The sequence below is a fragment of the Cataglyphis hispanica genome, chromosome 22, assembly GCF_021464435.1.
Source record: "Cataglyphis hispanica isolate Lineage 1 chromosome 22, ULB_Chis1_1.0, whole genome shotgun sequence".
In the NCBI taxonomy this organism is placed as follows: domain Eukaryota; kingdom Metazoa; phylum Arthropoda; class Insecta; order Hymenoptera; family Formicidae; genus Cataglyphis; species Cataglyphis hispanica.
In genome coordinates this window covers 3,351,708-3,377,717 of record NC_065975.1, presented here as the reverse complement: position 1 = coordinate 3,377,717, position 26,010 = coordinate 3,351,708, and the positions used below count along the sequence as shown (strand labels likewise).

Here is a 26,010-nt window from a genome sequence, read left to right as displayed (position 1 = left end):
ATAAAATTATATAAAATAAAATTAATAAAACGCGCTGGCGTTTGAATTAATAAAACCGCTGAAGAAGAGACACAAGGTAATGGATCGTATCTATTGAACATTTCGGATCGCAAGGAGATATTAGATTATTATTAGATTATTAAAACGGCCAAAGATTAGCTCGCGTCCTCCATGGTTATTTTTGCCGATGGGGCCGATACGTGATATAAAAATAGAAATTAGAATAATAAACGCCACATGCACGTACACACACACATATGTACAGACATGACGTATAATGTAACATCGCGGATTTCTAATATCGAACACCTCGAGACTGCGACATTCATGGATCCGTGCTGGAATGATAATTAAATGATTGCAATGAACGATATAATAGCGCCGTTAAATACGCTCGCCTCATCCAATCCTCTTAACGGTCCCGTAAGCCTCGCTTATGCACAAGTTGTTCATGAAGTGGAGCAAGCCTTTGTCATTAACTGTTCAATATTGCATCAGGCCGATGAGCTAGCGATCGAATGAGCCCGATCGGATTCTTCATATAGAATTTTTTTTTTTTTTTAGAAACGCGAAAATAGAGAGACCTCGAGATTATAAAGATGAATTGATAAAAAAACGCAGGTATAATAATGATAGAGAGAATTTTTCGGAATTAATTAATTGACCAAAGGAGGCAGAAAGTATTTTATCATGTTACACGATAATGCCAAAGGTACAAGGGATTTGCGAAAACGCAACGCGGAGAATTATGGGATTAGCCAGCGATGGATATTGTCCCTTATTTGGCCCCGCGACTAGAACGTTAATTTTATTATGAAAAATAATGAATCGTCGTCTGAGCAGGATTAGGGGACAGTCTGACATTTTTGCGGTATATAATTATGTCAGAATTTAATCCGCCCTGTATCCTGCAATTTGCAAAATTTGGGAGAGCAAAGCAATTTAATATTTCTTTTAATTATGAATTTTTTTTTTTTCAATTTCAAAAGTTGTAATATGATTTATTCCGAATCGTTTTAATTATTAATGCTTTAAAATTGATGAGATTTATATTTTAAAAATATAGTTTTTAATTTCAGTTTTAAATTAGATAGCCGTTTTATAGAATAAACTGCATATTTTCACAGTCGAGTTATGGAGCTCTTGTTTTTTTATAAATAATTTAATATTGTAAATTGAATATATTTATTATACAGTCGCGTGTTGCTACCAACGAGACCTGTTGATATACATTCCTACTGGCTTTATTATTTCGAATCAATCTATACCAAACGTTTTATTATAAACGTAATTAAACACTTAATATTAGAGAAGTATAAATAAATGAGAGGTATAACAAAACATAAAGACATCGACGTCTGCCTGATTTTTATAGATTTCTCTCTCGATTGTCAAAATATCATAAACATTTGTAGAAAATACGAAATGTAAAAAAAAAAAGAAAAATGAATACATCTTATTAGAAATTCTCTTCGATATAACCCCGTGCTATTTATTATTAATAATTTAATTGCACAAACGCGCGCGCGCGCGCGCTTGAAAATCGGTATTCCTGTGTCGGCTTCTCGGCGAAAGGAGCTCGTCTGGGCGAGAGTCTGACTATCGCTAAGGGTGCAACGGCGCGAGTGTCGACCCAGTTACACGCTGGTCTGGTGGCTGACCCACTTTTTTGCGGCCACGGCGTTAACTCCGTCGTCGGCGGAGTTCGCTCAGCGTCGCGTGTGCGCCTAGTCGGCCGTGCGTTGTAGAGGTGATATATAGTTCGGATTAAAGAGAGAGAGAGAGAGAGAGAGAGAGAGAGAGAAGTAGCCAGCCAGCTCGAACACAATATCGGGAACGCGCGGTAAACGTAGAACGATGACGTGCGTACCGTTGTACAAACTGCCCGAGCACACGGCCAACAGGTTGTGCGCGTTCGCATCCCTGGCTCTCGTATAAATAGACACAGCCGGGATCACATCCCTGGACCGACTGCGAGCCCCTCCCTCTCCCCGCCCCCGTTTCCTCCTCCCTTCCCTTTCGCCGCCGTCACCCCTCATGCGTCCCTGAAACTACCCCACTGCCATTCGATTCGTTTTTCTTTCTTTGGTCTCCTTTTTTTTTATTCTCTCTCTCTCTCTCTCTCTCTCTCTCTTTCTCTATCTCTCTCTCTCGTTCTCGGTTGATCGGTAATCGAGACTTCTCACGACTAGCCGGCGATCTTTAATCGTTCGCTCCTTTGCGTAGACGAGAGTCCTCCTTTCATTTCCTTAGAAGCGAAAGAGGGTGGGTTGTTTATTTTTGTCCATTTCCGGGCTGAGTCCTCTCCGGGAACGTGGAGACCTCGACGGTGCGGAGACTTCCGCGGTGGAATAAGGTTTAAGAAGTGGGCTTTGGGTCACGGTTATTCACCGCGAGGTACTCGCAAAATACTTGAGTTTACTCGTAAGTGTCGAACCGTGTAATAGTATTATGTTAATTCGTATTAACATAGGAAGCGAATGTACTGGAGGGTGAATTTCGTTAATGTGAAAGTCTGAAATGCTGTAGGCAAAGTATGGAAATAAGATGATTAACAATGACAACTTATTATTATTAGTCCGAAAAGGTGGCATAAATTTTAATGAAATAATAAATAGAAAATTAACTTGTTAATTTTTGACTTAACAGTTTGTTTAGTGAGAGAAATTTAGGAAAAATACGTAATTATTTACAATGTATCTTTTTTTAAGCAATTATTTTTTTTTTACATCAATTGATTCATCTCATTATTATGCTTAAAAGCATTACGATAAGATTATCGACAATTAAATTTACAAGATATTCTATATTTTATATCAAAATATGTCAGATTAAAATATAAAAAAACTGGAAAAATATTTTATATTAATAAAAAAATATTTTATTACAGTTTTGATTTAGTTCTTAACAGGACCTATAATAATATGAGATAAAAAATAAGGGTCTCCATTAAAAAAAAAAAATAAAATAAAATTTATTTTGAAATAATTTTGAAAATCCATCGAATCAGAAATAAATAACGCTGTTACGTTTGCCCCTCAAATCCAAATAACTTTTGTTTCAAGCTTTCTTTTAAAAAATGCGTTGCTTTCGAGATATTTAAGTGTCTCGATTCTGAAAACTCACACTGTATATAAACCGAATAAAGTGTTATACAACATTACCAACTAAAGGGATAAAATCCCATTGCGGCTTTTTCGATTTCAATCAATTTTGTGAAAAGATGAAAATTTGCTACTAGCCGGTATTATTTGATTTATTTTTTTTTTTGTGTCCACTTTGTGTTTCCGGGCTTTTGAGGAAAGAAACGTTGCGTGTTATAAATGTCTACTAGACGATATTCCTGCTTTTTTACTTCGATTTTCTCGCAACAATGATCTATTTTCTATTCGTCTTCTTTCGAAATTGACCTACTTGGCTCCCTAAATATTCTTATATAATGAGATCTGTCAAGTGGCGAGATGTGCTGCAAGAATCCTTCAAATATACGATGAGCATTTTTCCAGTTATAAGTTTCTTCTCCCTCTTTGTCTTTTAACGCCAGCTTTTATTCGCCAATTTTATATTCTGATAAATTTTCACTTCAGGAACTTAGTTTATCTCTGACAAATTTTTCATTTTCTCTAAAAATAAGCGTAAGTTAACGTCGTGGTTTTTGAGAATATCTTTCTTTTTTCCTTTTTTTTTTTTTGAAATATCCGCAATCATCCAGGCGAGATTCTTGAAAATTGGTCCGAGTTTAAGATATTTTTTTTCTTTTATAATCTCCGTGATTAAAACTCACAATAATTCTATAACGATTCTATCGAAGCGGTTACTTGAGAAACTAAATAAATCAAGCGATATGAACTTTTAAGAAAATAAAAGACACAACTGTGTACGTTGAAACTTTTCTTGTTACATGGAGTATTTGTATTGGAAAGGGAGGAGGGAGAAGGCTTTCCTAAAAAAATGTTTTAAGCAAAACTTTGTTCTATTTCCGTAACTATCTACTACTTTAAATATCTTAAATATTTAAGTTGAAAGCCATATATGTGGAATTTCCACAATATACTTATATTTATAATATCTTTTTATTTATTTATTATTTATTATTATTTTATATATTATTATTACTTTATATATTTATTATTTATTTATTTATTAATATGCAAACTAACGTGTTATTATGTGCCATCGTTCCGTATTGGCTTCTTGTCAATCTCAGCCTACATGCGTAGCAAGATACATCAGTTGTTCGCGAATAGCGAGGGGAGGGGAGGAGGGGAGAGGAGACGTACGTAGCTCTAGAATATGCCTATTTATGTTCTCGCGAAGTGTTCATCGGTTTTCTTTATGTCGTCGTGGGAAAATGACCGTTTCAGGAAACATTGTTCATTCACCGTCGCGCGTTTAGCTCCGCATCTCCCTTCGAAAGTAGGACTCGTGCGAAAATAGGACTCGATTCACATATGCCGAGCAAAGAATTTCTACGTTTACTTGTATCAGAACCGAGTCACCGATCTGTCAAACCCAGAATAAAAAAAAAAAAAGAGAAAAAAGACAATCTGTAAGTAAAAATACAAAGACATCTTTATATTTGTACATTTTTAATATATTTTATTTTAATAAATATATTTTAATATGTTTCCTATATATATATATATGTGTGATAGTGTTTAGAAATATATTTTTATATTATCAAGAATGTCATATAATTAAAATATATCTCATATCGATAATTCTCTTTAAAAAAGATATTCTCTTATCACAACGTCCATACTCGGTGGGAGCAAGAAAAAAGATTTGATTTCAAATATCTGATATAAAATGGAAAATGGAATTGTGCCCAGATTTTCCAAATTCGAGGTAACCGATATGAAAAATGACGTCGCGACCTATAAAGGCGATTACGCCGTTTTGCGCGTAAATAACGGAAGGAGAGGAAAATCCGTGAGATTGCCTTATACCGTTGACGAAAATTTAATTAAAGAGTTTAATTTTTTTTTTTTTATTTAATTAAATAAAACAGGCGGATGAATAAGTAAAAGCAAGAAAAGGATCGCACTTTTTTCCTCTCTCTATCTCTACCTCCATCATTCACGCTGCAATAGATTATACGATATGCGCGTATATGTAAACAACGGTTTCCTTCTTGCGTACTGTAATGTAATCACAAACTTTGTTACAAATTATCCACCTAAGGAATCATATAACTTATGCAGCTTCGTGAATTAATTTTTAAATTGCGCCGCTCTTGATTTATTGGACGCAATTATGAATTTTTAACCGGCCTCTTTCACGCCCTTTATTATTTGACAGTTAATTTCTCACACTTGCAAATGATCGTCGTCGATTATTGTTTTGATATAAATTACGAGGCGGCGGTAAAAATGTATAATTTAATGATATAAAAAAGGTATTGATGTGAGAGTTGGTGTATATCATTAAAAAAAAATTTAATGTGTCATATATATACTTGCTCGGAGAATAATTCATTGTTTTACTTATACGAAAAGCTTTTATTATATATTTTTTTTATATTATATTCTCTTTAATATTCTGCTATTGTAAATTTTAGTATTAGAAAAGAGGATAAAATTCAAGAAAATAATAAATTTTATATATCTTGGAAGTAAATGTCAAAGTAAATCTTTACGGCTGACTATAGCCAATTACGACTACTTGCTGAGCGTGTCGAATCTCGATTATAGTTTCTTAATCAAACGTCGTGTTTAAGTCAAGCTTAAAAAATTAATTCTTTATTATTTATCAAATATAATAAAGCTCTTTACAATTTTCGAGAGTTTACATAGTTGAACACATTAATTTATTAAACTCGAATGTAATATTTATATTTTAAATTTGCGATTATTAATAAGAATCATAATTATTGATATACAACTCTGTTTTTAACTTATTTTATTATATAATCAATATTTTAATTTTATAATTAATATTTTAATTTTCTCCTATCTATAAATCATCTGAAATCCTTAAGGACTGTCACATAGAGTTGATATCTTCAGTCGGCTATACATCCGCAATGTATCAAAGCCAAATCAAGCGACGGATTGTTGTCACGGACATATATAGAGCGTGATGTCTAAAGGGTTCGAATGCGATATAATCAAGATTGCAACAAGCCGACTTTACGAAGTCCCGACTGCTCTCGTGATTCGCCACCACAATATCACCGCTCCCGTCTACTAATTCGCACGTGTCGCTCCAAATTGATATTCGCCACTCGTCGCGTATGCCGTAACATCCTAAAACGTTCTCGACGTTTGCGCGACGAATTTTATACGAAATCTTGCGTGCAACGTTCTCGACTTTCTCTCGTTTTTTTTTCCTCGCTCTTAAAAGCAGCCGCGACGCGACGTTCACCGTGTGTTTTTCAATGAGGGAAACGCGGCCTATTTAAACGCCACGAAAAGAAAAGCAACAAGTAAAAGGGGTGGAGGAAGGGGAGAGGAAATGTCACCTGCCACTTCACAGCCACCGCTGCCGCGTGTCCTCCAAACCACCCATCCCACGTGCGTCAACGCTCATTTGCCATGAACGAGGTAAACCCTTGATTGTACCCGCATCTCGATGTTATCGAAGCTAAAATAAGCACGCTAAAATTCTCGTGCGACAAAAGATGGGATTGAAAAGAATTGATGCGACTGAAGCAATTAAATGTAAAGAAGGTAATTGAATTGAAATAAATTGAAACGCATCAAAATAATCCTTTACTCTCTTAAAACTGTTACAAATTTTTGATCCATTCAGATCCTTATTTTTCTCTGTACAAGATTTTGCGATCGATTATATTTCTCTTTAATATTAACATCTGGTTACAACATTTTGAGACACAAATCCACGTCACAAGTAGCTTGTAAATAAAGTGAAAATTGAATGGAAATATATGTTTAATTTATATTACGCGATCGTTTCGTCTAGATTTGCGAACGGTGTGTTGGGACACGCTTATCCGATCTATGAATTTATCGACGCGAAAATCTCGCGCCTTCGAGAATTAATGTAACTTAAAAGTTTATGGCGGGCGTTTTTCTCCCATATATCGACAGACGACACGGCGGCCTGTGTATCAGCCGTTCGTATCTTCCTATGAATTAAATATGAACAGCTGGGATTGAAACCGTGCAAAAAATGCAAACAGCCATGGAAAATATCGTTTGATTTATACGGGCGATGTAAACGGAGAGGCTGCATGTTTAAATAAATAATACACTGTAGCGCGCGTTCACACGTTTTGACTAGATTGAATTTAATTATAGTTGATTCACGCGTTACGATAAATCTCCGTCTCTTATTCAGTCTCTCGTCATATTGAATCATAAATGATTGTCATTGCGAAACGCGTGCACATAAACTCGAAGATTTATTTAACAATAATTAAATAATACATATTAAATTATATTGTAACGTAATGATTGCTTCGCATAATATTTACACGCTATTGTATTTAAATTCTTATTCGTGCTATAATAAATTGCATTACTTTATCAGAATATAATAATAATATCACGGAATGCAAGTTTGAAGAAATTTGCATTTGCGTTGAGAAATAAAAACCAAGTGAGAAAATTGTGCAAATTAAAAATTTGCTTCCTCATAATTTTATTTCCTTCCCTTTATAACATCAGTAATCTTTTTTTAAAAAAATTTAAAATTTTATAAAAAATGAACACTTTCACCAATTCTCATCAAATTCGATTCCCAATCAATTCTTTAATGATTCTTTAATGATTTTATTTTATGTAAAAATATTTAGCCCGATATCTCAAAATTTGTGGAAGCTAAAGCATGCACAGACATTTATTGAAAAATTCAAAATTTCATAAAAGATAAACCCTTTTACCAATTTCCATCAAATTCAAAAGCAACCATCCTTTATTGATATTCTATTCATATGAAAATATTTAGACTGACATCTCAAAGAATTTGCAAAAGTTAGAACAACAATACCCTTTTTTGGAAAACTCAAAATTTTATTAAAAATAAATCTCTTCTATGCGGAAGCAAAACTCTGAAATAAATAAATTAATTAATTAAGATTCTTATATTTCACCAACTCTACTTAAGTTACTAAGTAATAAGTACATAATTAACTTTTCTTTTTCTTTCTCTTTTTCCTTTCTTAATTTTCCTGATAAAGCATAGAAAAAGTTCAAATTTTCTTTTTAATCAACGAGAAATCGGCAAGAGGGACGAAACAGCGTGGCTGCCGCGCAATTGCGCAATATCGACCCGTATACTCGGCTCCCGTAACAATTCTCTCGGCTGGTTCGTAAATTGTAATTTTTGGAGAACGGTCGTGCCAAACCGCGCGTCGCAAACTTCGGTCCCGAGTGTATCTCCAGCGCGCGTCGCGCGTTTTAGCCGGATAAAAACTTCTCTCTCTCTCTCTCTCTCTCACACACGCTCCGCATCCTACGCGACAAAACAACACCTCTTGCCGAATCGTCGACGAGCCGTAAACCCTCCGCTCCTGCGAGAGTTATAAACTCTCTCGGAAACCTACGATGGCATCGAATGAAATAACGCAGTGAAATAAAATCGGACATACAGGTGAAAACGCGATTATCTTTTTCTTTTTTTTTTTTGATTGGAAAATATGGCGAGGTTCACTATTTGTTGTCGCGGCGTGTTGTAAGAGCGTTAAACGTCGTTGTAAATTCGACGCTTTGCAGAAAACAGCCGAGCGAATTCGGCCCTTTGATGTTTAGCGGCACGCAGATCGCTTGTTTCTCACCGTTTTTATTGTATTTTATTTTTCTTTTTTGTTTTTTTATCGACGATACTCGTCTGACATTTGCAGCGTTTGCATTTTTGTTCAAGCGCGTTCGCGTGTGTGATATGGTCGTAATTCCCATCGAAAATATAGACAAATTTCTACGATGTATTGCTGCGATATATTATTTTCCTGAACAAAAGAATATACTTTGAATATTGAACTCTGAGTCGAAATAAACGTATCGAAAAGAAAAATTTACTTACAATGTATAACTTGAAAGAACGCGAGATTTTATTACTTATTTGCATTTGGATATCTTACTTATAAATTGTCAAAAATAAATCGAGTAAAAGTTCTGTATTAATTATTCGCATTCGTATATCTTCCGAAATTTTACGGTAAAAGATTTTAAATGAAAAAGTCAGAAAGAGAGAGAAATGCGAGCGCGCATAAAATTGTTTCCATGATCGAAATCTTTCGCGATTAAATTCATGAGTCAATGTTGAATGCTAAGGCGGAGATTTCGAACATAGTTGAGAAGTAAAGATTCTCCGGTCTAATCGAAGAAAAGTATGTATAAAGAGAGAAAGAGAGGGGGGGGGAGGGGAAGAAGAGAAAAGTGTTTATAGACTGTGTTCTTATAGAAACTCTTGAACAAGATTATCGTTCCTTTTTCGATTCTTCTTCAAAATAGAAAGCATCGATAATAAATCTATCAATAATTTAATCATCATTATCCTTTTTTTTACTAATTATGATATTATACTTAAAAAAGGAAAACGACGTATTAATGACGCTGAGATATATACAAGAGAGAAATAATTGAAATATATATATATATAATAAATTTTTGTATATATAATTAATATATAATATATAATATAATAATATTAATATATAATATAATTGTATATATAATAAATTTTTCTATCTTTTCGTATTATTAAAAATGGAAAAATTAATTATATATACAAGTATCTCAACTGGATTTTCCGTTTTACTTACGATAGTGCTTCCACGTGTACTGTGAAATATTATATCTCTTATTCCTAACGGTATTTAACTTTATGAATTTATATTACAGTTTAAATTAACGAAGAATATTATTACACTTCTGAGAGCAACTTCATTGCAATTATACGATTTTATATTATTATGACAACTGTTTATTAAATCAAATTGCTGAGAGAGAGAGAGAGAATGAGAAAAAAATATACAATTAAAGAAAAAATAATAATATAAAAAAATGTAAATATAGTCAATATTCGGATATTCATATTTAAATTTTACAATAATTTAATATTAATGTAAATTTGTGTCTCTTTGCAAAATATAATAATATCTCCATTTAAAAAGTCATAATGATTGTATCACGCTCTTTCATTTATGATTCGAGGGACAGCAGTTTTTAACGCTTCTTATCACGCCGCGCTTGTCCCGAAGATTTAATTGACAACTCAGAAACAATCTTAATACGACATAATTTCCTCTTTTTTTAATAAAGCGAGCGCCTTGGAATCAATACGTTCACTTACGTCAGAGGTATTCTTGATAATTGAAATATTATCGGGCTGCGTTGTGTCTAAACGAGAAGTTTCTCTCTCGTGTAACTAAAAAGCAAAACAATACCGCGAAACACGATTCCAGGTATTCTTTATAATTCAAATATTTGGCATCGAACATGCTCGGAAAATTCCGCTGATTCGCGTGTCTATAGGGCAACAATTAGCCGGCGTAATCACGAGTAATGCGCTCATCAAACGCAGGAATTATTTTCGGAAAAAAAAAAATTCCCCGGAAACACGTAACACGGTAGCGACCCAGATGACCCAGCTCGTTATTATCCCTGTCTCGAAGGCATACATATTTAATTTCGCTCCGCTGGTTATAACGCCGATGAAAAGGTATCGCATAAGATTCCTAAATGAACTCGCGAACGCGATACAACATATAAGGGCACATGTTTTAACGAGGCCGCCTCGTTTCTTTGTCGAGCGCGTCTTTTCTGAGAATTTTTATTAAAGCGATGGCGTTTGGCTGTATTAAAAAAAAAACGAAGAACTTCCGACGGTGTAAGTCGGCTTTTACACAGAGTTGAGATCTCCATGAATTCCAATTACGATAGTAATCCTTGGTATATGTTCATCTGCCCTGTATAGTGCTCCTCTCGTTTTATTGCACTCCGACCGAGTTCTCCCGCTGTATGATGCTTAAATTTAATTCTAAGTTGACGGATTTAATTCCTCTAAACTGTGGTAAAATTAAGGAAGCGAATTTAAAATTATCCGATGATGCGGATACTCTACGCCTAGAAAAAAAAAAAACTTTACTAAAGTGTTGTTGTAAAGCTAATACTTTCGTTCATCGCAGTCTGATAGTCCGAGAAAAGATTTGATTAACGTGATCGATCTTCTCTGATCTGTTCAAAAATACTTAAAGCTTCTAGCTTAACGACTCTATGAAGCACTCGCGCGCAAAATACGTTATACTTTTTTTATATAAGAGCTTTAACGACCGCGAACTGACTTTTTGAATTCTCTTGATTCTCCTTCTCGCGAAACGAAACGAAATGATACAAGGTTTCGACTGCGTTTGACGGGAGAGAAAAAGAGAAAGGGGAAAGAAAATGAGAAAGAACGCGAGAGAAAGCTATTAATTAGTTCAATTCAGTCGACAACAAAGCGCTTCATACGTGTGCCGTAACGCGTGGTTGGACGAGCTTATCGTGGAGTTTGTTAGTTTCAATAGCGGTAAAATGATTTGCAGTTACATCAAAACCAACGGTATCAAAGTAACGTCACTGGCTTGCGAAGCGCGCTCGAAATTTTAGCGAAGCAAAACGCTTTAATGTCAGGCTCCCAATTAGTGGCGGCGCGCGACGAGGAGCACTGATATTGACTCATCGTCAGTGTCTTTCGGCCTTTGACATATCTTTCAGTTCGCACATATGATACCGCGAATGGCGTATGGCAAAAGGTGACGTAATCGTAATCAAATTGACGCGAGCCTCGATAAATAAAATCATTTTATTTAACAACGAAGTATTGACGCTGACCCGGATCTGACAGTGACCGAGAAATCGTCTCGAGTAATTAATTCTGATTGACAATTTTTAATAGTATCTTTGCTAGAACGCGTGACTTTTATTCGTAAGCTATATTGATCCAATTTAAGCAGCAGCTCGTTATGGTACGCTATTACGGCCCTTCTTGTTACGATGCAGCTCTGTAATATCACGGCGCATTATTGCGCTTGTCAAAGAGTCACTGGTCCAATGCGAAGTTTATGTAAGGTCGTTCATATAATGTCAACATCCAAGATTTATTACAAACTTAGTACACAAGATCGATTTTCCATAAATCAAAGAATATCCAACAAGACACATCAATTAATATTATTTTTTGATAGAGTGATGCATGTTAGTTTGGTAATGCAGTTGGCTCTGTAACTGTAAATACATGGCCAAAAATTCTGCGCGGGAAAAACATTTGCCGCTTTAATATGTGATTTAATACATATATATATATATATATATATATATATATATATATATATATATTTAATAATCCTGAAAAGTTCGAGACTGTAATGTGTCGGATTAAAACTTGTTCCGGCGCACAATTGTGGCGCGCGATATTAACGAAATATGCAGATAAATACGCGTTTAATTATAATTGCGAAGCAATCTTGCGCTAAATATTTGAAAACCGCGTATAGCTTGCACGTACAGGGGCCCCAATTATTACGGCGGTTTCATTATGCGGTAAATCCACGATGCGCCCTTTACAATCAAAATTATAAGCTGTACTCCTCTCGATTAGCTATGTGAAAGTAGAAGTTTGCGAGATGCATCTCCATCATTTATACATATAATATGGAATAATTTGTGTGTTGCTTTACACATGTATTTAATTCTTTTGTTTTTTTTTAATTTAATAAAATTAAGTATATAATAATAATAATAAAATTAATTCTCACTGTTTGGCTCCTTTATGTTAATTATCTGTTCTATTTTGAACTAACACATTAAAACATTTTTCTCTCTTCTCTGGAGTTTTTAAAATTTCCATAAATCGATAAAATTGTATAGAGAGCATTAACATTTATTATTTTCCCAAAAGATGCAAACTTCCTTCAAGAACGATTTTCCAACTCTTCCGGTTGTCAACTTTCTCAAACTTGATCGAAATTTAAAACAACTCCTCGAGGGACTATTTCAAAATTCTTAATTCACGATGCTAGAAAAAAATATTAGTTTTAAAAATAATTTTTTATTTTCATAATTAAAATGTTTATTAAATATGTATAAATAATAATTAAAACAATTAAGAATAAAAAAAATATAATTAAAATAATAAAGAAATACAAAAATATGAAGATAAATAAAAAAAGATTAAATATATAATTTCAAAAGTTTTCAGCAAGAATTCAGAAAAAAACCCGTAATAATTTTTACTCGTGTAAGTAAAAATAAGTAACTTAGAGTAAACTTAAATCTCCTCAATAAAATAACCAGCTTGAAATGTGATATTAGTTTCATCGTGTGCTATCGTGACAGGCGATTTGATATCAATGTTTCAGATTTGTTTCATCCCTTCGTAATTTTTGACGACGAGGGCAAAATCTTGCCCGGAAATTGCCACTTTCCTATCTCGGGAAAAAAGGAATCGAATCTGGTTTGCCGGATTTTCACGTTCGACGACATAAGCTTAAGTCACTTTTCTTTTCATCGTCAACGTACACTTTTCGTAACAAGTATTTCTACTATATCTTTCATAATTATAAATAAATTAAGATTAAACGATTATCAAACTAAGAATGTAGATAGCGATTATATTGCTGAAAAATTTTACGCACGTAATCGTCGTCGATAAATCGACAAATGAAGAGGCACAATTCGTTTAAAATCGTTGGTACAATCTCCCGATTAATGAAACAATAATTGCTTTCGCTAATAGATGTTTTTCCTTTAAATAACAAGTTACATTGTTGCGATGGTGGTGGAAAGGACGGCGCGTGCCACTTGTTGTTTCAATTAGCCGCAGAGTTGTAACTAGAACATTTTAATCAGTGTGCGCACTGATTTAGTTCACCGACAAAGTTATTCCGCCGCTTAAACAGGTGCGTGAATGTATGTGCACGCCTGTGATTGGCATTGACATTTCTGCACTGAGTTGCACGATGTGAAAAAGTTCACAAATGCATCATCGATACCGTAGATGATGTCGGGAATTTATGCGTTCGAGAAAAATTATCGAGACGTAATTAAAAGACGTAAAAGACATTTATTATTTTATGCATCGCGTAGTTATTTTATGCATCGCTTACGAGAGCATTTTATTACAGATGCACAATATTGTCACGCTAAACGGGCTTCTAAAATAGCAACATAATTCAATAAATAAGAAATCTAAGCATATATTTGTTCTCGCGTAATTACTTACTTTGATACGTGATATAAAATTTTATACCTCCATTTATGTCAAAAAAAAAATGAAAGAAAAATAATAAGATAGTTAATTCAATATTTTTATCCGAATATTCAATCTTCAAATATGATGAGCTATTGTTACTTCAGTCACACAAAGAATTCCATTAAATTCAAATATATTCGTTTGTCAGAGAAATACTATGGAAAGGATGACAATGCGTTAAACACGTTAATGAACTGTCATAGTATAATTTCGAACAAAAATTTCCTGATAAAACGAGAAATATTATTTCTTCGCTAGTGCAAATGAAGATGCGGATGATACAGCTTTTTAAATATTTTACAAGTTACAGTTTTGCAAATTAATATCAATTTCTCGGATCGCGCAATAATATATTGCCCATTTAATATGTGAATATATTATCGAAGCGTGAGTGAAATGAATTTTATAATTCAATTGCGGCCGTGCGGATTCGCGTTGCGCGAAACGATGTCCGTTTATATTGGCCTCGAACAAGTTGACGAAGATAATCGCGTGACATTGCGATTGGAAATTGTCGGTAATGGATGTGCTGGAAGCGCGTTTATTTGTCGCATTTACGTGTGATCATCGCGTTGTCGGTAACAATTACATCACTTCGTTCAGGCAAATTTGAGCAAATTATTTTATCACGCCATTTTGTAAGGGAAATCGCTCGAGTTTTCTCGCAATTGTGCAACGTAACAGCATCGTTATATTTTGCCTATCAATTTCCCCATTTAATCTTATAAATATTTAAATGGATAAAGTGATAGAGAGATTACATTGATTCTCTCTTTAAAAAAGATAGAGTTGTTATGTTATATATATATATATATATAGGTATTTGCGATGTTATATAAAAAGTTACTAAATAATTCATTACTTCCTTTATCTGTATATTCTTCAAATAATTTTTTTTTCTATATTCTTTAAATAATTTTTTTGTATATTCTTTAAATAATTTTTTTTATATATTTTTAAATCATTTTTTTGTATTCTTTAAATAATGTTTTTTGACAGTTCAATTAAATTATCATCCTTTTTCACGATTTTCAATATATTTATATATTAAAAATATAATTATATAATTTATTAAAAACAATTATATAATTATATTATTATACAATTGTTTATTAATAAATTTCAAAATTAATTAAATTTAAGACTCGATAATTGCGAAACTCATTATAAATAATTTCCTTCATTTATTCGCTTTTTTATTGATCTAATTTACGAATATATATTTATCATTTTGTCAAAACAGATTTAATATATTCTCGTTAATAAAACTGCAAAAATGGCTCAGTAATTCCAAAGATTTCGCTAACTCATGGAATTGTGAGTGCTAATCATTCTTATTTTCTGCGATATTCAGCCACGTGCAATATTCGATGATGCTGGCAACGCCATTAGCGCAAAAACGTGATGAGTATAATTGTCAGCTGTAATTTCTCTCGCTCGAACTAGGACGTACGTATTCTTCGTTCCGTTCTTATTGTTCTGCTACAACTCCTTTCGCACCGATAAAGAGGCGGGATAGCGAGAATTTATAATTACCGTCGCGGTGTTTTATCAAAGCTCGTTCTCGCCGATATTGACTACTACCCCCTTACTAGTCCATCACCGTTAAATCCATTAATCGACGCTAAGTAGGTTAAACGAGAGAGAGAGAGAGAGGCTGCTGCAACAAGGCGAAATAAAAAGTTAAATTTAATATTGTCCTGCGCAAAACTCGCGAGCTTCTCGCGTAGCTCGATCAGTTTTTTTTTTTCCCGTCCGTCGGTTTGCCTCGCCGGTCGTTATCGGTGCCGTTACAAATCATTCACGCCGATCGTTAACCGTCATCGTCGGTTTATTAATTCCAACGTGTCGACCGACACCGCCCGTCGATAAATCACATTTCCTCTCGTTATTCGATTAGTGAGCTCTGCGCGGTTAATTAACGACTATCGAGTTATCGAAGAAAAAGAATCCAGGTGGATCCGAGAGAATCCGATAAAGCCGAAATGTTCGAGCGATGATGATGTGAATCGCGAGATGCATAATTTAATTTGATTCTTTAAGGCCCGCGCATTCTCCGCGATAATTAAAACAGAGACGAAAAAACTTTTGATGCAAATAATCGCGCGCCTTATTATGATCGGTTTCATTGGTAAAAAAAATTAAATATTTGTGTGATATTTTTAATCTTATAAAATTAATTATTATATTGATTATATATAGAAAGTAACATAGAAGCAAATAATTTACAAATTTTAACGATATAAAACCTGTCGCATTTATGATAAATGAGAGAATTTTTGGTATATTGAATTTATTGTCATCTTCTAGATCAAGATTGAATCCGCAGATTTTTATCCATCGTTTGATATAACAAGTAATTTTTTTATTATAAACTTGTTATAATGCATTCGATCGATTTAGAATAAATATAATTTAGCTTTACGAGGAGAAATTATCGTTTGCAAACTTTCACAATATATGCGGCGTAGTTTAATAGTTTTTAAAGCCAGCTTATCGCACGCGCTACAACAAAACTTTCCAAGTTTTTTACTATTATTTTATATTTTTAGATAAAAAAAAAAGAACACTGATTAAAGTTACTTACGTAAAAGAGACTTTCCTTCATTCCGAAAAAATTCATCTCTCTTATTTTTCTTACGTGTTTGCTCGAAAAGGTTCCAAACGATCGCTGTTAGAGTAAACTACGTTAATGTAATTAATTGCACCTTTGATTTTTGATGGTGTTAAAATTGTTTCCGGAATTACTTGGCTCTGGAGATCTATACATTGTTCACTCCTCCGTGTCTTGGGACGTTTTCTGAATTAATTGCGCTCAATATCTAAATCGTACGATTATTCTCATCGAGACTGTAAATGACGCGGAAAAGGATAAACATTTTCTAACGATAACTTTTTTTTTTTTTTGCCGACTTTGGGAGCCGTGTAACAATCGAACACATGGATTACACAAGTGATTGAAAAACTTTGCGCCAGTTAAGCGCCTCCGAGCCTCTTTATCGATTGAATTTACGTTAATTTGAAATCCCTATCTAAGGGTGACGCCGTAAGCTGTCCCTTTAACGCGTCAAACGACGGAAACGAATGGAAATTGGGGCTGAAATTTGCGCGAGTTTAGATTTTCATGCGAAAGAATATGATCTGTGTACAATTATTCCCGACGATAAAAAAAAACATTACAATTAAATCACTGATACTTCATGCGTATCTTAATAATTTATTAAATTTGGTTACTTTATTGTGATATTTTTTTTGGGAGTTTATCCTATAAATTCCAAGTTTTCACGTTTACTTTCCGGTGTTTCGTTTTTTTTTTTTTAGAATCATCGTAAATGTACATTATCGTGGTTACATCGCGCTTTAAGTCAGTATAATGCACAGCCAAGACAATTTCGAGAGAACTGCGAAGTGTGTGTCACCGTGGATAATGAGAACCCACGCTCCGAAGGAACGGTGCCTTTGATCTCGCATCGTCGATCAAAGAAAACGACGACTCGCATTTCGGGCTCTCGCGAGGCGTACTCGCGTTACATAAATGCTTGTAACTCATTATCTTCCGAAGGATTACTTTCGAGATATGAGCCACGTAAAATTGAAGCTACAACAACGGGGATCTATAACAGATATTCGATGAGGGAAAAATCATATAATCGCCATTTTGCAAGGCTCGTTGTTTGCAAGGAAATTCGCGATTACAATAAATTTCGCAACAATATGTAGTTTATTAAATTACAATTTATAATAAGAAAAATATACATGATTCTTATAATTATAGTATTCATTTTTTTATTTTTTATTTTTATATAATTTTTTTTTTTAATTTTTAATTTTATATTTTTAATTTTATTTTTAATTCTTTATTTTGTTTTATTTTTTTTATTAAACTTTTTAAAATATGATTATTAGGATGTATATTAGGATGTATACAATGTGATTGTTTATTTTATATTATTTTACATAATTTTTTATAATATATCTCATAGCACTAAATATGTGTATACTACAATTGTGTGCTTTTAATTAATTATAAAATAATTCTATTTTAGTTATACTATTTTAATCATATTGTAATTTATTAAATGTAATTTTGTTTAATATCGAAAATAAAAAAAAAAATTAATTTTATAGTTATAGTATCGATCGCGTGATCTATATCAGCAACGAGAATATTTTTTGGATTTATTGAATGCTGACTGCCGTATCATACAAGTGTGTGTGCAATATAATCTCTCATAGAAACGCATGTTTCATTCAGCCTACCGTCCTTTATGTACGCCAATACGCGCATCAGACGTGAGCTTATGAACACTCGCGAATTGAAGCTGTTGCTATCGTAAATAGCGGTTGTATAACCGGAATCTGCGATAGTGGGATACAGCGACGAGAGCCTAAACGGTCGATATCGCGAGGCGAAACCGGGGCACAATTCGCTTTTGCTTTTCACAGAGAACAATATCTCGGTCGGACCATCGTCGGATGCGACACCTGCGTACAACGCAACTTCGCTTAGGAAATTGAGTTTGTCTCTCGCCAGGTATAAAGTGCCGTTGTAGATACACGAGGGAAAAATACTATATAAACGAATACGTATGAATGTCCCTTTCGATTTCGATATCTTTGCGAAATATCAGATTAATTTGTAATAAAAGTTAATGTGGAATAAAAGATATATTTATCAATAAAAAATTTATTTTATAAATAAAAATTTATTTTTTGAAAGAAAGCGAGAGAGAGAGAGAGAGAAATTTATAGTATTAAAAATATAAATAAATGCTTGTTTTGTAAAGATTTTTTTACAGTAAAACCTAAATATATTTCTAACTTTTCTTTTACTTTTTATTTTTACTAAAAAATAAGGAAAAAATTTAAAATAATTTTCTCTAACTTTTTTTACTAGTATAAAAATATTGATCAATTGCTATCATCATTCCTCTGCATATTTTTATTTTATATACATATATAAAAAAATATATTTATTGTTATAAAAGGAGAGATTATAACTGATTTTGCATCTCTCTTGTAAAATTTAAATATCGAATTATCGTGTATTAAAACCACAAAAATTTTAAAATATTAAATCTTCTAAATGCTCCTAAATCCGTTAAATCCATTTTACATAGATTCTTTTTTTTTTAGAAATATCCGTATTTTAAAATTCGTTTATCACAAAGCAATGTTTTTGCACTTAATGCTCTTTCGTTGTAAACCCGCAATATGTGCGGGTTTCTCATACGGAAAAAGCTTGAAATCATATTAAACGTTAACGCCCAATATTCACTGTGGACAAAAACAGGTCGACCCATTGATGCATCATACCCGTTAGTATGCATGCATGAGAATATTTTTGGGGACATACTGCACTGTGTTTCGGAAAACAAATTTTCAATTTGCCGTAGAAAGTACCTACGCCTCGGACATTTGCTACAAGAAAATGAACTTGAAATAAATTCTTTCGAAATAATTTTGCCTTCTTTTTTCTAATCTTCATTATATCATTCACGATTGTGTGGGTGGGTTGCTTTTCTACCAATACTTCTGTACTGAAGAATTATTTGTGTAAATATTTTGTTTAATAAAAAGATATTTTTTGCCGCAAAAAAATAATCATCTCATCCTGCGATGAGGAAAACATGATACGAATATAAATGGTGATGAAAAAAATAAATCCTAAATTTCTTTTTCATTTTATATATGAAATCGTAAAAGAAGTAATAATTTATAATCAAATACGACGGAAGGTAGAAATATATATGATTGATATTATATCACGGTGAAATCATCTATCATTCCTGCAACTGTAAAGCATCGCGTGGACAAATGAAAAATCTCTGAGCAAATGTAAAGTGCCTTTCCTCAAACGCATTTCTCTCCCATTTACGGTATTACTCTTCGTAGTCGCTGATCGATATTTTCATATTCAAAAACACCTACAAATGTGTGCGTGTGTGTGTAATCCTGTCTCAACTCGAAAAAAAAAAAATTTCTCCTTTCATGTCGTTTTGCCAAACTAATCTATAAATTTATATCAACGACGAAGGGGGTCATTCGCGATGCTTGTCGCTACGAAAGACACTGTGGAGGCTAATAAGAAATAAATTGTCGATATTCTGCGTGCCCTGCACTTCGTGATCGCCTTATTCTCCCCATCTTGTTCTATCAGATATGCTTATCCACCGAAGCGAATTCAGCAGCGACACGTGCCACGTGCCTTTAACGCGGCTGATTCGGCAGACCCTGATACCGTCGTGATACTATCTGCGTATTTGCGTAAGCGCTTTAAAGAGACGATGGGGAAGCGAAGAGGAGCGATAAAGACACATCGCGTATTGCACTTTCCCTTTTCGTTGTTGTGATAAACAGCATGTTTTTCCCTCGTAACAGCTTTAAAGTTATTGATCAACGGGATAAAATGATTTAAATTTTTCGCAAATAATATAACACACGCTAGGAAAATGATTTAAACTTTTTATATATTATTTTATATATATTGTTTGTAATTTTTTAAATTATTAATTATTTAAAAAATTACAAACATGTATTCATTTTAAAATAATTAATAATTTTTAAATGAATATATGTTTGTAATTTTTTAAATAATTAATAATTTTAAAATGAATATATATATATATATATAAATAAACAATTTTAGGTTATTTATTATAAAATACAATATTATACAGTATATTATATATGAATTTTTTTTTTAGTTAGAATAAAAATCTTTATATTTTATAAATAATAATTTATAAATGTTTTAAATACATTAAAATTTAATATTATTGTTAATAAAATAATTAATAATTTTAAAATGAATATATATATACATATAAATTTTTCGATTTATATGAATTATAATTATTTCGAGAAAATAACGGATTAGAGAATATGTAAAAAGTTTTATTGTAAAAATATTTTCAACATGGAACTCTTATGCGTTTCGTTCTCAGCGAAAATTGCCACATCATTTTTCAACGTTTCGCACGTATATAATAATTTGTCGGAACGCTTCTTGAAGAGAGATGCATCCGAGGGAGACGCCTACGCTATCGTTATGTACCTAACTGCTCATCTATCAAGCTAAAGTCCACCACCGACCGACTATGACGACGTAATATTTTCCAGTCAATATTTGTTCACGATTTTGCGTATTGATACGAAGAACCGGCGATGCACCGCGGAAATAGCGAGCCAATATTGGCGACTTATTGTGATACTGATCCGTTTTATATACAACCGTTGTCGATCGTCAGCATAGCGCACCTTTTATTGCCTATATATATCGGTTTGCTGCGCTCATCTCGAACATAATAAATATCCGCCCCCCTCGGGAATAACTCATATACGTTGCCACAGTGAGGTGCGCTATCGGCGGAAATGCATAGCTCGCAAGCAGATAGAAGTGAATGAAATGCGACGATAAGCCGGACGGAACGCGAGCGAATCGGAAGAGTCACCGTTTTATCCATTTCGAGGATATAGAATCTATCGATGCGTCGATACGATCTTGTTTAACGTTATTATATTTTTTCACGGTATAATGACACGATTTATTTTGAAGCACAATCGATATGTTTTTGATTTCGTCGATCATCAATAATCATTTAATGCTGAAATCGCGATGTCACTTTATTGAAATTTTTCGCGAGATTTTTGAATAAAAAGTTCTCATATCTTTTATCTTCCACCGTAATCAAGTCAAATATTATATTATACAAGCAACGTAGATATTATATAAAATGTTGAATATATGTGTGCAAGATTTATTCGCCTCTTTTATTTCACTAATATTTTTATAAAGCGAAATATTTTCTATATTTTGTTATTATAAAAATTCAGGAAAAATCGCATGACGTTTCATCTATTAAAGTAAATTCTATATTGTTTATTTGTATTTTTTTTTTTTATCGAGGCCACGCATTGGCAAAAATTGAAATCGCTACAAATGATGAAGATTGTGAATTATATGAAATGAAAAAATTCAGAAAAACAAGACGAATATATGATTTTAATATAAAATTAAATACAATCAAAAATATCGAGATTGACTAACAGAGATTCGATATCATTCAATAATAATTGTTAACATTATTATTCAATAATAATTAAATAATAATTAAATTTACATTGTTATTCAATAATAATTGTAAATTATCTTAAATATCGGTATTTATGTTTTGGACCAAGGCAGCTTGTTATTTCTATATCCTACAGTGTGGTCTTTAGGATCCATCAAAATAACAGACTCGTGAATGATCTTTTACAACGTTGCGCGCGGGAAGCCATTATTACGTTGTATTATTAGTCTAACCCTCACATAAAGCTCTCCCTGCGTCAATGGATTTTCGTCGAACAATTATTATCGGTAATCCATAGTGCGTTTTGTATACCGATGTATAATATATTCACCTGCCACAATATTCCGCGATATTCGCTCCACGTTGACACGTGTACAATTAATTGTTCGTCACAGAAGTTAGGTTTAGTGTTAGCGATCGCCTCTTTGTGATCTTGTATATTTTAACCTCCCCCTCCCTCCTCCTCCCCCCCTCCCACCAATTATATTATGACAGTGTGGAGATCGATCCTAAAAATATAGATATTTTATGAGTATGAAATATTTCTTCTAGGTCATTGTTTTTTCTCGTATGTTTTTTTTTTTTTTTTTCATTTTATGCGTGACCTACTTTTTCTATTTGCCATAAAGATGAGAGTTATTAAAAATAGTTAATTAAACGCTTCATTTGTACTCGTCGTGTACGGTTCGATAAATGATAAACCGTGTCTTTCTTTCAAACCCCACGACGAAGATTTAATTGTAGTTATATATTATATTGTTATATGTTCTCTGAAATTTTAGAGATATTTGATAAATATTTTGCACAGGTAAACTATATATGCAGATTATATGTATATGTAACATTTTCTAACAGAATATTTCTTATCTATGAATAATTATAACGACTGCATACACAAGTGGATTTGGTAGTGCTGAGATATTTATCGTGTGAATCACATTTAGATATAATTATGTATATATATATTCAAGGGAGAACAACGTATACCGTGAGGGGATCCAAGCTTTCGATTTGTTTATATATTATATTATATAGAGTGTCCCAAAAATCAGATGTTTCTTTAACCATAGCTTTTATATAATTACCGATTGAAAATAAAACACACTTTATCGACTAAATTTTAAAATAATAAATGAACACCACACACACAAAACTATGTATTCTTCAATTAATTTTAAGTATCTTTTATTTTAACACGCTTTTTATTTGTGGTTGAAAAAATCGTATAAAGCTAAAAAGTGTGGTGATAAATTTTTTCGTTAAAAAACAAATTGAATTTTGAGTGAAAATAACAAAAAAAAAAAGTGTGCGGTTAAAAGGACATCTGATGGTTTTGGGACGCTCTCTGTAATACATACTTCGCGCACGAGAGAATGCTCTCATGAATTTTAATAGACGATATACATAGATAGATCTGATGAGTTTTAACGGAAGTAGGACTCGTGGTAGGCGACCAGCTGGCTCTCCTTTTTCCGACGGCGAAACAAGAGAACATCCGATATGGCACGGTAATCTCGCGCTCGTCCAACTTCGTTTCCTCGATCGTTCGAAACTTCCGACGATCGCGAACCGTTTTCGTCCGTCGAAACGGAAGTCCTTATTTCTTCGTTTTCTTTCGAGACACAGCCGGTGCGACGATACCGCGCTACCATAATTGACCAAATCACCTGCGCGACACGATTCTATGAAATGCGACATGTTGCGAAATGAGAATTTTCTGAATTTTATTTCGATCGTGATTTTTGTGAAGTTTGATCCATATGTCGTCCATGATATATATATTTTTAATTTTCTCTTTTTGCAAACTAAATTTTTTTTCCGACATCTTGTATAATTAACTTTTTCCAATCCTCGTAAAAATAGCGCGACTATTATTTGCATATCATTTGAAAGTTCTGGAATTTTGAATTTTGAATCTCGCTAATTTTCTCGTAAAAATGTTACAAAAAGTTTTACGTTGCATTAAAAGAATAAATAAATTTTTTAATTTCTTTCTCGTACTTTACATCGTATTTGATATTTTATTTTTCATAACACAAGTTATAAATCGGATTTTTTATTTTGTTCTCCAAGATTAAAGTAAAGTGTCACATAATTTTAAAGATTATTTTCGCGGCGTTGAAAAATAATTATTAAAGAACAAAAAACATGAATGACAAATTCAAGATCCTTTGGATTTACAAAAAAAAAAAAAATAACCAGATATATGAATATCTATATTTTATGAAATAAAAATAGTTTACGGATCGTTAACTCGACTTTGAAAAAAATTTCCATGAAGACTTTATTACTAACTTTGCCTGAATTTATCTTGCGGAATAATGACATTGATAACGGATTAAGATCTATAATAAACTTTAAGTAAATCTATCATCTCGTAAGAAAGATACTTGCCGAATCAAATTTACATAAGATTTAAACCTGAAAAATGTTATAGTGATAAATTATACGAAACTTCACGCAGCATCTTTCACTTCAACGTGTAATTTAATTCTAAACTTGGCAAAATTAAGTGAGTACAAGAAAATTAAGAGATTTACTAAAACGATAAAAAATAACAAGCGCTCGAGCAAGAATTGTAGATACTTCTTCATTCACATTATTATCTCGAGATATTATTTTAGTTCAAGATACACTCTTTATAAAAATGAAGACGACAGTTGAGAGTTATTCAAATGTAGCTTACGTAAATCTTAAGAATCCTCTCTTATATACAACGGTAAATGATGCGAAAGTATTTTACACAGCATTGTAAGATTGCTTTAGCGATAAAGCCAAACGATTTGCCACCAATAAAAATCAGCAGCAAATCCCGATCAAGAAAACGAAGCTTGTCGACTCGCACTTTATTTGCTCTCTCTCTCTCTCTCTCTCTCTCTCTCTCTCTCTCTCTCTCTCTCTCTCTCTCTCTCTCTTTTTATATGTATAATCCTGAACCTCTAAAGTTAATTTTCAAATTTTGTTTCTTAATGATAACAAACAGCATGATTATCTCACATAACTGCGAGTCTGCGCGCAAACTTAAGGATTATCCCAATAACGGTAAACCCGGATCAAGGAAACGAAAGATTTTATAAATCGCACTTGTCGGCATTTTCTAAAAATCATTCTCCGCGATTAGCTTCGTTGCTCCGACAACCGTAAGTGAACACGAAGCGCGTTTATACGCGACGTCTTCCAGATGAGCGCGTGAACTGAACAGAAAACTTCGCCACTTGGCGCGTACCACGGGGCCTTTTCGCAGAGATTGAAAATTGAGAGGTAAAATCGCGACGATGAGTGGTAAAAGACGTGAACTTGAGAAAGAAGAAAAAGATATGAGAGAGAGAGAGAGAGAGAGAGAGAGAGAGAGAAAGAGAGAGAGAAAGGGAGCGGTGAGAAAAATTGAACGAGACAAAATAGAAAGAGAAAGAATCGTTGGGGGGGCACATCGTAAGAGACAGAAGGAGAAAAAGAGAAAGAGAGAACTCAGCGGGGAAGGTGGTATAGAACGAGAGAGATCGGCGAGTTTGCAAATTTACTCACGATTGTGTGGTACGTTTTGGCGGTGCGGCAGGACTGTCGTCGCCGAGGGTGGAAAAGCACGTCGGATCCCCCGCGAAAGAGGCTCACTCGTATCCCGGTCCTCATCGCGCAGACGTGCCTTCCATCCCCTCTGCGTTTACGTGTACACACGACCGGAGAGCTACAGCGCGGCGGGGATGACGAAGAGGGAACGAACGTGGACTATACTAGGGGG

At 33.4% G+C, this 26,010-nt stretch overlaps 1 protein-coding gene across 1 annotated transcript in view; it reads right to left on the bottom strand.

Annotated features, from left to right (window-relative positions):
- Positions 1-25,810, bottom strand: part of LOC126857719 (uncharacterized) — a 136,538-nt gene extending 110,728 nt beyond the window's left edge. The window contains exon 1 of the mRNA XM_050607414.1: positions 25,797-25,810. The gene's annotated coding sequence lies outside the window, so the exon portion shown is untranslated. The remainder of the gene's footprint in view (positions 1-25,796) is intronic.
- Positions 25,811-26,010: the final 200 nt, after the last annotated feature.